The 16,025-nt window shown below is 52.0% G+C and overlaps 2 protein-coding genes across 3 annotated transcripts in view; one reads left to right on the forward strand and one right to left on the reverse strand.

Annotated features, from left to right (window-relative positions):
- LOC140418749 (uncharacterized) overlaps positions 1 to 16,025 on the forward strand; it is a 346,993-nt gene that overhangs the window by 168,568 nt on the left and 162,400 nt on the right. The window lies entirely within an intron of this gene.
- LOC140418745 (uncharacterized) overlaps positions 1 to 16,025 on the reverse strand; it is a 362,902-nt gene that overhangs the window by 95,783 nt on the left and 251,094 nt on the right. The window lies entirely within an intron of this gene.

Here is a 16,025-nt window from a genome sequence, read left to right on the forward strand (position 1 = left end):
CATCTATTTCGCATTCCAAAAATTCCTTTCCTTGGGATCCGCTACCAACCTGATTTTCCCCAATCCAACTGCATATTGAAGTCCCCCATGATTATTGTAATATTGCCTTTCTTACATGCATTTTCTGTCTCCTGATTTATTTTCTGCCCCACATTCTGATTACTGCTCGGGGACCTGTACATAACACCCATCAGGGTATTTTTTCCTTTGCGATTCCTCAACTCCACCCACAGAGATTCTATACCTTCTGACCCTATATTGCTTCTTGCTATTGAGTTAATTTCATTCCACACTAACAATGCAACCTGCTCCTTCTGCCCGTCTCCCTATCCTTTCGTTTGGTCACCTATCCTTGTATATTTAGATCCCAGCCCTGATCCCCTCGCAGCCACGTCTCTGTGATGTCCACAACACTGTACCAGCTAATTTCAATGTGCGCAATGAGTTCATTTACCTTGTTCCATATGATGCACACATTTAGGTACAACACCCTCTGTCCTGCGTTGACCCTTCTCACCTTGTCCTCTTTTCTGCTGTGCCCAAAGTTGGATACGTGCCACTTTTGTACATATTCTTCCACTGCCCATTTAATCGCATGAACATCAATTTTGCTCACTTTTCAAATATGACACGGACATGAAGACAATGGTCCCAGACTTCTCAATTTCCTGCGCCCATCAAAATTCCAAGGGCAGATTTACTAACGCTCTGCTTGTCTAAAATATCGTGTCAAATTCTCGCACGTCAGGTGCAGCACGCGGTTGTATACAGAGCAAATCTTCCTGCACACTGAACCAGCAAACACTCTCAGGCCAAATACATCACAGGATTCGATCAAAAATAACGCTTCCTGAAACCTGTCCCATTAGACACTCCCAGGGCACCAACAGTAAAGATTTAGTTACCGAGCAAACTGTCCTTGACAGTCTCCCCTCAAGCACGCGGACAGGTACAGTACAGAGGAAAGCACTCTTCGCAACATCCGCTATCTAACATGTGAAGGACAGGTAAAGCACATGTAAGGAACATAGTAAAGCTTCCTCTTTGCCGCACCATCAGATACGTGCAGGGCAGGAAAAACGCGGGGTTATGTAGAGAGTTAAGTTCCCCATACTCCGTCCCTTTAATTGTTGTATAAAACACAGGAATTATTTGTGTGTTTGTACAGGAGTTTGGTGTGAAAATGTCCACACACACACAAACACACAGAAAAAGACAACATATGTCTTCATATATATAATCTCAACCCTGTGAGGCTGAGCATAACACTCAGCCCTATATTGATCAACATTAATCTTGGGCCGACCCTTCAATCGACCATGTCTCGTATTGTGCGAATCTATACCGGGAATCAGTAATCACTGCATTAGACCTTATCTCGGGTTTCGGTAATCTAGACCCTGTCGCATTAATTACCACATAGAATATGACTCACTTTGTATCAATCTCGACCCTGCATTAGCAATTAGTGCATTAGACCCCTGTCTAAATTTACATTAATCTAGAACCCCGCGCCCCCCCCCCCCCCCTCCCCCGCCATCAGTAATCACTGAACCCGGTTCTGACTCAGTTTACATTAATCTAGACCCTGTATCAGCAATTAGTGCATTATACACATGTCTAAATCTACCTTAATGTAGACCCCCTTCCCCCATCAGTAATCACTGACCTTGGCCCTGTCTCAGTTCAAATTAATGTCGACTCTGTATGAGGAATTACTGCACTAGTCCCTGTTTCAGTTTAGATACATTTTAGGATTTGTGGCATTACATAGAAACATAGAAGCATAATCAATAGATGCGAGAGTAGGCCATTCGGCCTCCTCTTCTATTCATTATGATCACATGGCTGATCATCCAACTCAACATACTGTTCTCGCTTTCCCTCCATATCCTATGATCCATATAGCTACAAGAGCTATATATAATTCCTTCTTGTAACCATACACTGTTTTGGCCTCAACTGCTTCCTGTGATCGAGAATTTCTCCCCATCTCAGTCCTAAATGGTATGCCCGATATCCTTAGACTGTGCCCCTTATTCTGGACTTCCCTCCATTAATCATTGCTGCACACCCTGTCTCAGTTTTTATGAATATACACCCTGCAATCGTAACCATGCATTAGAACACTTTCCCAGTTGTAATGAATCCCGGTTTGTCGGCATACACTGCATTACACTGTCTCCACTTGTATGAATCAACCCCCAGTTTTGTAATTCCTGTACACCTCCGGCTCTGTTTATTTAATGCCAGTTCTGTGCCTGTAAATGTTGCGCTACAGATTGTTTTCGTTATTACTGTGCGAGACAATGCCATTATTAAGAGTGCAATGGGTTGCATTTCATTTATTAACCCGCTCCCCCATATCTCGGTTTGAAATAAAATAGGTCCCTTCTCACTTCTCTCTAAATTATACCCTCTCAGAGTTTATATCTTTTGATATTATAACAGTTATTAAGGCACTAGATCATGTGCCCCCTGTAATTTACTCTACTTGAGTTTTTACTGTAGTTAAACTGCGTCTTTAGTTATATTTTATGACACAGTGTGTTCCACAGTATTACACTGAGCCCTGCTTCAATTATCATTGTACTTAACCGTGTAACATCATTTGTTACCCTAGGTCTTGTCTTTGTAATGATTGTACTGGCCATGTTTCGTTTTACCTTTGTATCTGTGTGTGTAATGCTATCTGCAGTTAAACCTTTGAATAAGAAGGACCATGTTTCTATACAAACTACAATTCATCCTTTCTCAGTTATGACTGCAAGAGATTGTGTTTACTACTTTTTAAAATAAATTTAGAGTATCCAATTATTATTATTTTTTCAATTAAGGGGCAAGTTAGTGTGGCCAATCCACATACCCTGCACATCTTTGGATTGTGGGGATGAAACCCACTCAGACATGGGGAGAATGTGCAAATTCCACATGGACAGTGACTCAGGGCCAGGATTCGAACCCGAGTCCTCAGTGCCGTAGGCAGCAGTGCTAACCACTGTGCCACATGCTGCCTGTGTTTTCTACTTTAACCAATAGGTGCAGTCACGTTCAGAAATGCACTGAGCGACTTCCTATTGCGGCTATGCCGAGGTAGGTCGCACGTTTGGCAGCTCCTGCCAGGAATGGACTTTCGGGCTCTTTAGAGGGGCCCCAACGGCAATTGTTCGACGGCTCCCAGTGTGGGAAGGTGACAGTAAGGTTCCCCCGGCACTGTGTGGATTGGACCAGGAGTGGAGCGGTTAAGAAAGTGATTCTTGTGCAGCGGAAAGTACGAGGGAGGAGAAACAAGATGGCGGCGGGTGGTGTCCAAGCAGCGTGGGCGCAGTGGTCGCAGGAGCAGCAGGAGTTCCTTAAATGCTGCTTTGTGGAGCTGAAGGCAGAAATGCTGGCGCCAATGAAGGCGTCGATTGAGAAGCTGGTGGAGACCCAGAAGGCCCAAGGGGCGGCGATCCAGGAGGTGCGGCAAAAAGCCTTGGAGGATGAGGACGAGATCTTGGGCCTGGTGGTGATGGTGGAGGTGCACGAGGCGCTGCACAAGAGGTGGCAGGAAAAAATTGAGGAACTGGAGAATAGGTCGAGGAGGAAGAATCTTCGGATTCTGGGTCTCCCTGAAGGAGCGGAAGGGTGGGATGCCGGGGCATATCTGGTCATGATGATCAATTCACTTATGGGCGTGGGAGTTTTCCCGAGGCCCCTGGAGCTGGATGGGGTTCATCGGGTCCTGGCAAGGAGACCCAAAGCCAATGAGTCACAAAGGGCTGTAGTGGTGAGGTTCCACCGCTTTATGGACAGCGAGTGCATCCTGAGATGTGCCAAAAAAGAACGGAGCAGCAGGTGGGAGAACACGGAGATCCGAATCTACCAGGACTGGAGTGCGGAGGTGGTTAAGAAGTGGGCTGGTTTCAACCGGGCTAAGGCAGTTCTCCATTGGAAGGGGGTGAAGTTCGGGATGCTGCAGCCAGCGCGATTGTGGGTCAGGTTCCAAGATCGGCACCACTATTTTGAGACGCCTGATGAGGCGTGGAACTTTATCCAGTCTGAAAAGTTGTACTCGAACTGAGGGTTTGTCATGGGGGAGGGGGGTGGGGCGGTGTTTATGGTGCTTACTGCATTTTGGGAATGTTCTTTTTGTTTTGGTGCTGGGTGGGGATGGGTGAATGGATTTGATGTGGGAGAGTGTGGGCGTCGATGTTGGAGGGGCAGGGCCCCGCAGAGGAAGAGGGGAGGTGGAGGCCCGGGGTTGGGGAGATGGGGTAAGGCCGCAAAAAGGAGCTGCGCCAGAGTGGGCGGGGCCGGCTCAGATGGAAAGCACGGGCTTTTTCCGCACTAGGGAAGGAAGGGGGCGGGGCCGGGGGAAGGGCGGTGCTGGAGAGGAGCACACACTGATTGCCAAGGGGAGGTGGGGGGGATTCTCACCCTGGGGGGTCGATGGATTGGCGGGAGAGGCCGGGGTCAGCAGGAGTCAGCTGACTTACGGGAGAGTCATGTGGGGAGCAAAATGGCTATATGAGGATCTAGCGGGGGGGGGGAGGGGGGGAGAGTTGGGGGGGTGAACTGGGTTGCTGCTACATTGGCCAAAGGGGAGCTGGAGGGAGGAGAGGTAGTTGGGGCGGGGGTCCGCCGCCTGGGGGACTGGAGGGTGCGAGAGGCGTGGGCACCTGGCTGGCCTAAAAAAGGAGATGGCTAGTCGGCAGGGGGGGGGGGGGCAAGTAGCCCCCTGATCCGGCTGATAACTTGGAATGTGAGGGGCCTGAATGGGCCGGTCAAGAGGGCCCGGGTGTTCATGCACTTAAAGGGACTGAAGGCAGACGTGGCTATGGTCCAGGCGACACATCTGAAGGTGGCAGATCAGGTTAGGCTGAGAAAGGGATGGGTACGGCAGGTCTTTCATTCAGGGCTGGATGCGAAGAACAGAGGGGTTGCAATACTGGTGGGGAAACGGGTGTCGTTCGAGGCACTGAATTTTGTGGTGGATAATGAAGGTCGATATGTGATGGTGAGTTGTACGTTGCAGGTGATGCAGGTGGTACTGGTGAATGTATATGCCCCGAATTGGGATGATGCCGGATTTATGAAACGCATGCTGGGTCGGATTCCGGATCTGGAAGTAGGAAGCTTGTTAAGGGGGGGGGGGGGGAACTTCAACACAGTGCTGGACCCAGCACTGGACTGTTCTAGGTCCAGGAGTTGTAAGAGGCCGGATGCGGCCAAGGTGCTCAGGGGGTTTATGGACCAGATGGGGGAGTGGATCCATGGTGGTTTGCAAGGCCGCTGGCCAGGGAATTTTCCTTTTTTTCCCACGTCCATAAAGCCTACTCCCGGATAGATTTCTTCATCTTCAGTAGGGTGCTAATCCCGAAAGTGGAGGGAACGGAATATTCGGCAATAGCCATCTTGGATCATGCCCCGCATTGGGTGGAACTGGAGTTGGGAGAGGAGAGGGATCAGCGTCCGTTGTGGCGCCTCGATGTGGGAATGTTGGCGGATGAGGGAGGGGGTGCGGGCGGGTTCGGGGGTGTATTGAAAGACTCTTGGAGGCCAACGACAATGGGGAGGTGCAGCTGAGGGTAGTCTGGGAGGCGTTGAAGGTGGTGGTCAGGGGAGAGCTAATCTCCATTAGGACCCACAGGGAGAAGAGAGAGAGGAGGGAGAGGGAGAGGTTGGTGGGGGAGATTTTAAGGGGGGACAGGAGCTATGCAGAGGCCCCCGAGGAGGGGCTACTTAGGGAGTGACAGAACCTCCAGGCGGAATTCGACCTGATGACTACGGGGAAAGCAGAGACACAGTGGAGGAAAGTGCAAGGGGCGGCGTATGAGTATGGGGAGAAGGCGAGTCGGATGCTGGCACATCAGCTTCGTAAGATGGAGGCAGCGAGGGAGATTAGTGGAGTTCGGGATAGAGGGGGGAATATGGTACGGAGTGCGGTGAGAATAAACAAGGTATTTAGGGACTTCTATGGGGATCTGTACAGATCTGAGCCCCCGGCGGGGGAGGAGGGGATTTGATGGTTACTAGATCAGCTGAGGTTCCCGAGAGTGGAGGAGGAGCAGGTGGTCAGGCTGGGGGCGCCGATTGGGCTGGAGGTGCTGGTTAAGTAATTGGGGAGCATGCAGGCGGGGAAGGCCCCGGGGCCGGAGGGGTTCCCGGTTGCATTCTACAGGAAATACGTGGACCTGCTGGACCCGTTGCTAGTGAGAACTTTTAATGAGGCGAGGGAGATGGGGACCCTGCCCCCGACAATGTCCAGGGTGCTGATTTCTTTGATTTTGAAGCGGGACAAGGATCCATTGCAATGTGGGTCATATAGACCAACCTCGCTCCTCAATGTTGATGCTAAGTTGCTGGCGAAGGTTCTGGCTACGAGAATTGAGGACTGTGTCCTGGGGGTGATTCATGAGGACCAGACGGGATTTGTGAAGGGTAGGTAGCTGAATACTAATATGCGGAGGCTCCTCAATGTGATTATGATGCCCTCGGTGGAGGGGGAAGCAGAGGTAGTGGCAGCTATGGACGCGGAGAAAGCCTTTGATTGGGTGGAGTGGGAGCATCTTTGGGAAGTGTTGGTTTCGGGGAGGGGTTCATAAGTTGGGTCAGGCTACTATATCGAGCCTCTGTGGTGAGTGTGGCTACGAACCGGCGGAGGTCGGATGACCTTCGGCTGTGCCGGGGGACGCGGCAGGGGTGTCCCATATCCCCCTTGTTGTTTGCACTGGCAATTGAGCCGCTGGCCATGGCACTGAGAGAGTCCAGGAAATGGAGAGGATTAGTTCGCGGGGAGAGGAACATCGGGTGTTGTTGTGTGCTGATGACCTGTTGTTGTATGTTGCGGACCCAGTGGAGGGGATGGCGGAGGTCACGCGGATCCTTAGGGAGTTTGGGGACTTTTCGGGGTATAAACTCAATGTAGGGAAGAGTGAGCTCTTTGTGGTGCATCCAGGGGACCAGGAAGGGGGATAGACGAGCTACCACTGAAGAGGGCGGAAAGGAGCTTTCGGTACCTGGGGATCCAGGTAGCTAGGAGTTGGGGGGCCCTGCACAAGCTCAATTTGTCGCGGTTCGTGGAGCAGATGGAGGAGGATTTTAAAAGATGGGATATGCTGCCACTGTCACTAGTGGGTAGGGTGCAGTCGGTCAAAATGACGGTCCTCCCGAGGTTTCACTTTGTGTTCCAGTGCCTTCCCATTTTGATCCCCAAGGCCTTTTTCAAACGGGTGAGCAGGAGCTTCATGGGATTCATGCGGGCAAATAAGACCCCGAGGGCGAAGGCCAGATGGTGGGGGATGAATGTAATGCGACATGAATCCCAGGTCCCGGTTATAGATGGATAATCATCCCCACCATCTGGCCTGCGAAATCCGACCAACTGTCCTGGCTTGACACAATTCACACCTCTTTAACCTGGGGTTATCCAATGTCTGGATCTGTAAAGATTTAATCACCTGCTAATGCTCGTATTCCAAGCATTGTCTGGCATCTTTGAATCTGTCTATATATATGTTTCTGGAACATACCTCTTCATTCACCTGAGGAAGGAGCAGCGCTCTGAAAGCTAGTGACATCAAAACAAACCTGTTGGACTTTAACCTGGTGTTGTAAGACTGTGCTCACCCCAGTCCAACGCCGGCATCTCCACACCATGATATTATTGTGTCAGGTTCTGTTTCATTCACGTCTGAAGTCTTCTGTGTCTCATTTTATATTACAAACGGTCCGACCCCACAGCATAATGTACCTGATGTTTTTTCATTGGTTACCGCACAATCAAAATCCTGGGAGTCATCATTTTTTTTTTATTTTAATTTAGAGTACCCAATTCATTTTTTCCAATTAAGGGGCAATTTATTGAGGCTAATCCACCTAGCCTGGACATCTTTGGGTTGTGGGGGTGAACCCCATGCAGACACGGGGAGAATGTGCAAACTCCACACCGACAGTGACCCAGAGCCAGGATCAAACCTGAGAGCCCGGCGCCATGAGGCAGCAGGGCTAACCCACTGCGCCACCGTGCTGCCCTCTGGGAGTTATCATTGACCGGAAACTGGACGAGCCAGACGAATGACATGGTTGCCAGAGCAGTCCAATGTCTAGGAATCCTGGAGCGAGTAACTGACTTCCTGATTGCCCAAAGCCTGTCAATCGTCTGCAAAGCAAAATTCAGGAGTGTAATGGAATATTCTCCACTTGTCTAGAGTGCAGCTTCAACAAACCTCAAGAAGCTTTACACCATCCAGGACAAAGCAGTCCGCTTGACTGGTGCCATCCACACAATTTACTGTAGGAACAAATCAAGGTTCCATAGTCAGCACCTACCATACCCCACGGTAACAAGCATCAACAAGGACAAGAGCAGCAGATACCTTGGAACACCTGGAGGTTCATGTCCAAGTCATTCACCATCTTGACTCGGAAATATATCGTTATTCCTTCACTGTGGCTGGGTAAAAATACTGAAATTCTCTCGCTGATAGCAGTACGGGTGTAACTGCATGTCAGGGATTGCAGCGAGTCAAGAAGGCAGCTCACCACCACCTTCTGAATGGCAACTAGGAATGGGCCATAATTCCTGACCCAACCAGCGATGCCATATCGCGCAAATGGATGAAAGAAATAACGGTTGTCTGATAGATAGATAGATAGATGGATGGATAGATAGATAGATAGATAGTTGGTAGGTAGGTAGATAGTTAGATAGATAGGTAGGTATCTAGATAGATAGATAGGTGGATAGATAGATGGATAGATTTGATGGATAGTTAGTAGGTAGGTAGATAGATAGATAGATAGGTAGGTAGGTAGATAGATAGATAGATAGATAGATAGATAGATAGATAGATAGATAGATAGATAGATAGATAGATAGATAGATAGATAGATAGATAGATAGATAGATAGATAGATAGATAGAAAGATAGATAGATAGATTTTATTTTAAAAAAAAATTATTAAACGTTTTCATAAAATATCAATAACAAAATGAGAAAAAAAAGAACCCAACAGGGTTAAGTACAAAACACAGTCCAGAGAAGCAACCCTCCACCCCCCCCTCCCCCTGTACATAAATAATAAATTAACATTAACACCCCGACTTACACAACTGGTATATACAACCCCTCAGACCCTTCGGTGTAAATAACAAAAACAGTAATCAAGTAAACCGCCCCCCCCCCCCTCTCCGAGCTGCTGCTGCCATTGACCAATGTCTATCGTTCTGCCAGAAAGTCTACGAACGGTTGCCACCGCCTAAAGAACCCTTGTAGCGACCCTCTGAAGGCGAATTTCACCCTCTCCAATTTAGTGAACGCCGCCATATCGCTGATCCAGGATTCCACGCTTGGGGGCCTCACATCCTTCCACTGAAGAAGAATCTTTTGCCGGGCTACCAGGGATGCAAAGGCCTGAATACCGGCCTCTTTCGCCTCCTGCACTCCCGGCTCCTCTGCCACCCCAAATATTGCGAGCCCCCAGCCCGGTTTGACCCTGGATCCTACTACCCTCGACACCGTCCTCGCTACGCCCTTCCAAAATTCCTCCAGCGCTGGGCATGCCCAGAACATATGGGTGTGATTTGCTGGGCTCCCTGAGCACCTAACATACCTATCCTCACCCCGCAAAAACCGGCTCATCCTTGTCCCGGTCATGTGTGCCCTGTGCAGCGCCTTAAACTGTATGAGGCTGAGCCTCGCGCATGATGAGGAAGAGTTCACCCTCCCCAGGGCATCTGCCCACGTCCCTTCCTCAATCTCCTCTCCCAACTCCTCCTCCCACTTACCTATTGCCTCCACCACCGAGGCCTCCTCCTCCTGCATCACCTGATAAGTTTCCGAGATCTTCCCCACTCCCCCCCCCCCCCCGCTCCCCGAGAGCACCCTGTTCTGTACTGTGTGTGGCAGTAGCCGCGGGAATTCCACCACCTGCTGCTTGGCAAACGCCCTTACCTGTAAGTACCTGAAGGTGTTCCCAGGGGCGAGCCCGTACTTCTCCTCCAGCTCACCCAGACTTGCAAACTTCCCGTCCACAAACAGGTCCCCCAACGTACGTGTCCCTGTCCTGTGCCACCCCAAAAACTCTCCATCTGTTCTTCCTGGGGCGAACCGGTGGTTCCCCCGTATCGGGGTCCATGCCGAGGCCCCAACATCCCCCCTTGTGCCGTCTCCACTGACCCAAATTTTGAGGGCAGCCGCCACCACCGGGCTCGTGGTATACCTCCTTGGAGGGAGCGGCAGCAGCGCCGTTGCCAGCGCCCCCAGACTCGTACCCACACAAGACGCCGACTCCAGCCCCTCCCATGCAGCCCCATCCCCTTCCATCACCCACTTGTGCACCATCATCGCATTGGCGGCCCAGTAGTACCCACAGCGATTGGGCAGCGCCAGTCCCCCCCCCTATCTCTACTCCGCTCCAGGAGCATCCTTCTCACCCTCAGAGTCCCTCGCGCCCACACAAACCCCATTATACTCCTATTAACCCTTCGGGATAAACACGGGGAACAAAAACCTTGGGAGCACCGTCATTTTGATTGACTGAACCCTACCCGCCAAGGACAGCGGCAACGCGTCCCACCTCTTGAACTCCTCCTCCATTTGCTCCACCGGTCTTGTAAAATTAAGTCTATGCAGGGCCCCCCAGCTCCTAGCCACCTGGACCCCCAAATACCTGAAACTCCTCTCCACCCTTTTTAGTGGGAGCTCGCCAATTCCCCTCTCCTGTCCCTTGGATGAGCTACAAACAGCTCGCTCTTCCCCATGTTGAACTTGTACCCCGAAAAGTCCAAGAACTCCCTAAGAATCCTCATTACCTCCGGCATTCCTCCCACCGGGTCCGCCACATACAGCAGCAGGTCGTCCGCATAAAGTGACTCCCTATGCTCCTCCCCACCCCGCACCAACCCCTTCCAGTTCCTTGACTCCCTCAGTGTCATACCCAGGGGTTCAATCGCCAGTGCAAAGAGCAGGGGGGATAGGGGACACCCCTGTCTCGTCCCTCGGTGCAACAGAAAGTACTCGGACCTCCTCCTGTTTGTGGCCACACTCGCCATCGGGACCTCATACAACAGCCTAACCCACCTGACAAACCCCTCCCCAAACCCGAATCTCTTCAGCACCTCCCACAGGTACTCCCACCCTATCGAAGGCTTTCTCAGCATCCATCGCCACCACCATCTCCACCTCCCCCTCCCTCGCCGGCATCATGATCACGTTCAAAAGCCTCCGCACATTCGCGTTCAACTGCCTCCCCTTCACAAACCCCGTCTGGTCTTCATGGATGACCTATGGCACAGAATCCTCAATCCTCGTGGCTAAGACCTTCGCCAGCACCTTGGCACCTACATTTAGCAAGGAAATCGATCTGTAAGACCCACATTGCAGGGGATCCTTGTCCCGCTTCAGGATCAAGGAGATCAGTGCCCGGCACATCGTCGGGGGCAAAGCCCCCACTCTCTTGCCTCATTGAAGGTCCTGACTAACAGCGGGTCCAACAGAGCCATATATTTTTTATAGAATTCGACCGGGAAACCGTCGGGCCCCGGTGCCTTCCCCGCCTGCATGCTTCCTATCCCTTTGATCAGCTCCTCCAGCCCAATCGGGGGCCCCCAATCCCACCACCAGTCCCTCTTCCACCTTTGGAAACTCAATTGGTCCAGGAAGCGGCCCATTCCTCCCTCCTCTCGTGGGGGCTCGGATCGGTACAATTCCTCGTAAAAGTCCCTGAAGACCCCATTGATGCCAAACCCCACTCTGCACCACACTCCCTCCCTTGTCCTTAACTCCCCTGAGCTCCCTAGCTGCATCCCGCTTCCGAAGCTGATGCGCCAGCAACCGGCTTGCATTTTCTCCATACTCCATGCCTTCCTCCACTGCACCTCCGCCTTCCTGGTGGTCACCAGGTCTAATTCGGCCTGGAGGCTACGCCTCTTCCTCAACAATCCTTCCTCGGGCTCCTCCGCATACCTCCTGTCTACCCTCACCATCTCCCCCACCAGCCTTTCCCTCTCTCCCCTCTCCCTCCGCTCCTTGTGGGCCCTAATGGAGATCAGCTCTCCCCTCACCACCGCCTTCAGCCCCTTCGATATCATCCCCACTCAGACATCCCCGTTGTCGTTGGTCTCCAAGTACCTCTCTATACTTTCTCGGACCCGCTCGCTCACCTCCTCGTCCGCCAACAGCCCCACCTCCAAGCGCCACAGCGGGCGCTGGTCCCTCTCCTCCCCCATCTCCAAGTCCACTCAATGCGGGCGTGGTCCGAAACGGCTATTGCCGAATACTCAGTATCCTCTACTCTCGCTATCAGCGCCCTACTCAAAATGAAAAAGTCGATTCGGGAACAAGCCTTATGTACATGTGAGAAGAATGAAAATTCCCTCGCCCCCGGCCTTGCAAATCTCCAAGGGTCCACCCCTCCATCTGGTCCATAAACCCCCGCAGCACTCTGGCCGCCGCCGGCTTCCTACCCATCCTAGACCTGGAGCGATCCACTGCCGGATCCAGCACCATGTTAAAGTCTCCCCCCATTATCAGGCCCCCCCACTTCCAAGTCTGGGATCCGACCCAACATACGCCGCATAAAACCCGCATCGTCCCAGTTCGGGGCTTACACATTGACCAGTACCACCCTCTCTCCCTGCAACTTACCACTTACCATTACGTAGCTACCGCCATTATCTGCCACAATGCTCGACGCCTCGAATGACACCTTTCCCACCAAGATCGCCACCCCTCGATTTTTGGCACTCAGCCCCGAGTGAAACACCTGACCTACCCAGCCTTTCCTCAATCTTACCTGGTCTGCCACCTTCAAGTGAGCCTCCTGGTGCATAACCACATCCGCCTTGAGCCCCTTCAGGTCCGCGAACACGCGGGCCCGCTTAATCGGCCCATTCAGACCCCTTACATTCCAGGTTATCAGCCGGATCAGGGGCCCCCCTCCCCCGTCAACTAGCCATGACCCCCTCCTCGGCCAACCAAGCGCCCGCACCCCACACCTGGCCCGTTCCGCACAGCGGCATACCCCCGTCTCAACCCCCCCCCCCCCCCACTCGCTCCAGCTCCTCCTTGACCATAGCAGCAGCAACTCGATTCCCCCGCCCCCCCGGCTAGGACCCATCCCAGCTGATTTACTCCCCCATTGCACTTCCGCAAGTCAGCTGACTCCTGCTGACCCCGGCCACTCCCGCCTCTCCTTTGACTCCTCCCATTGTGTGACACACCCTCTTCTCCCGTTCCCCATCCATAGGCTCTCCCCCTGCCCCTTCCATTCTAAGCGAGGGTAACAACCTTCGCTTCCCCGCCCCGGCCCCGCCCCCTCCAGTCTTCAGCGTGGGTAAAAGCCCGCGCTTTCCACCTACCAGGCCCCGCCACCTCTGACGCAGCTCCTTTTACAGGCCCGGTCCCCTCACCCCCGACTCGGGCCTCCCCCTCCCCCGCGGGGCCCCATCTCAGCGCCATCCACCACCTCTGTTCCGTTTACCTACCCCCCTCCAAGAGCCCCCTCCCCGACCAACACGATCAAAACAGTTCCCAACCCGCCCCAACCACCCTCACCGACCCGAAAGAGAAAAACTGAGAAAAAGAAGAAACCCAGAGCAATGCAAAGGCCCCCCCCCCTCGAAAAAAGAATCAACATAACATATCAACCACAGTCCCCAATCGCCCATCCCGACCCTCAATCTGTGTCCAACTTCTCGGCCTGAACAAAGGCCCACGCCTCCTCCGGAGACTCAAAATAATGGTGCCGGTCACTACACTGCTGGTGTAGGTCACGCACAGTCGCGCCGGCTGCAACATGCCAAACTTCACCCCCTTCCTGTGCACCGCCTTCGCTCGATTGTACCCGACCCTCTTCTTCACCACCTCCGCATTCCACTCCTGGTATATTCAAACCTCCACATTCTCCCACCTGCTGCTCCTCTCCTTCTTGGCCCACCTGAGCACACACTCCCGATCGACGAACCGATAGAACCTCACCAGCACCGCCCGCGGAGGCTCATTAGCCTTGGGCCTCCTCGCCAGCACTCTATGGGCCCCTTCCAGCTCCAGGGGCCCCTGGAAGGACCCCGCTCCCATCAGCGAGTTTAACATGGTGACCACATAGGCTCCCACGTCCGGCCCCTCCAGCCCCTCCAGGAGGCCCAGAATCCGCAGATTCTTCTGCCTCGACCGATTCTCCATCTCCTCGAACCGCTCCTGCCATTTCTTGTGGAGCACCTCGTGCGCCTCCACCTTTACCGCCAAGCCCATGATCTCGTCCTCATTGTCAGAGATGTTTTGTCGAGCCTCGCAGATCGCCACCCCCTGGGCCGTCTGTGTCTCCAGCAGCTTATCAATAGAAGCCTTAATCGGCTCTAGCAGGTCCGCTTTAATCTCTCTGAGCAGCGCTGGATACACTCCTGCTGCTCCTCCGCCCACTGCATCCACGCTGACTGGTCTCCGCCCGCCGCCATTTTGTCCTTCTTCCCTCCCTTCTTCGGGTCCACCACCACCTTTTTTGTCGCCCCGCTCCTCGTAGGAGCCATATACTGACGGGGAGCTGTTATTAACTCCTTCCCACGCCGGGAAAAGTAAAAAAAGTTCCGTTGGGGGCCCTGAAAAGAGCCCAAAAGTCTGTTTTTGCGGGAGCCGCCGAATGTGCGACTTAGCTCCGCATAGCCACAACCAGAAGTCCTCTAGATAGATAGATAGATAGATGGATAAAAAGAAAGCAAACAAGAAAGAAAGGTAGATGGACAGAAAGAAGGAAGGATGAAACGAAAGCAAGAAAGAAAGAAAGAAAGAAAGAAAGAAGGAAAGAAAGAAAGAAAAAAATGGGTGGATTTTCATTTTCCAAACTCTAAATATGTTTTATTCGTTCATGCGATGTGTGAGTCGGTGGTTGGGCGGCAGCAACTGCCCATCCCGGGGGGCATTTAAGCGTCAACCACATTGCTGTGGATGTGGAGTCATATGAAGGACAGTCTAGTTAAGGGCAACAGGTTTCCTTCCCTAAAGGACATCAGTGAACCAGGTGGGTGTTTACCACAATCGACAATGGTTTGATTGTCAGCATTAGATTTTAAATTCCTGAATTTTCTGGATTCAAGTTTCACCACCTGCCAATTTGACTCTGGGTCTCGGAATTACTCGTCCAGCGACAACATAGTTGAAGCCATATAGCGAGAGCCAGAATCGTTAAACGTGACAGATGTCCTTCCTTAAAGGATATCAATAAACTAGATGGGTTTTTACTCCCATCGATAATGGTTTCGTGGTCATCTTTTAATTCCAGATTTTTCTTGATTTAACTGTCACCACCTGTCGTGGTGGGAGCCCGGGTCCCCAGAGTTTGGCTCTGTGTCTCTGGGTTATTAGTCCGGCGACACTACCACTGCGCCACTGCCTTGGGGGCGTGAAAAGGGGCACTCACTTCTGTTTTTAAGAATACATTTCGTCGTGTCAATAACTATTAGGGGTTGTGGACGTACCTTGCAAAAGCAAATACAACTTTCAAATTACTGCCGATCTGTTCTCATCTCTTTGTTTCAGACTGCACGTAGATTAATTAAGCTCCCTTTTCTCTTTCAGATTTAATTCACTGACAAAAGCATAATGAATAACTATTTACATAAAACATACAGTGCAGAAGGAGGCTATTCGGCCCATCGAATCTGCACTGACCCACTTAAGCCCTCACTTTCACTCTATCTCCATAACCCAATAACGTCTCCTAACCTTTTTTTCGGACACGAAGGGCAATTTAGCATGGCCAATCCACCTAACCCGCACGTCTTTGGACTGTGGGAGGAAACCGGAGCATCCAGAGGGAACCCACGCAGACACGGCATAGACAGTGACCCAGCGGGGAATCGAACCTTGGGCCCTGGCGGTGTGAAGCCACAGTGCTAGCCACGTGTGCTACCGTGCTGCCCTATGGTGTTGGTGTGATTGCTCCGGTGATATGTGTGTGTAATATTTTGCTGAAAGTTTGGAGTGAGTCATGTGACATTCACTTCATCAACAGAGAGAAGAGGAATAAAGGAGCCATATTGAATT

Source organism: Scyliorhinus torazame, chromosome 5, assembly GCF_047496885.1.
Source record: "Scyliorhinus torazame isolate Kashiwa2021f chromosome 5, sScyTor2.1, whole genome shotgun sequence".
In the NCBI taxonomy this organism is placed as follows: Eukaryota; Metazoa; Chordata; class Chondrichthyes; order Carcharhiniformes; family Scyliorhinidae; genus Scyliorhinus; species Scyliorhinus torazame.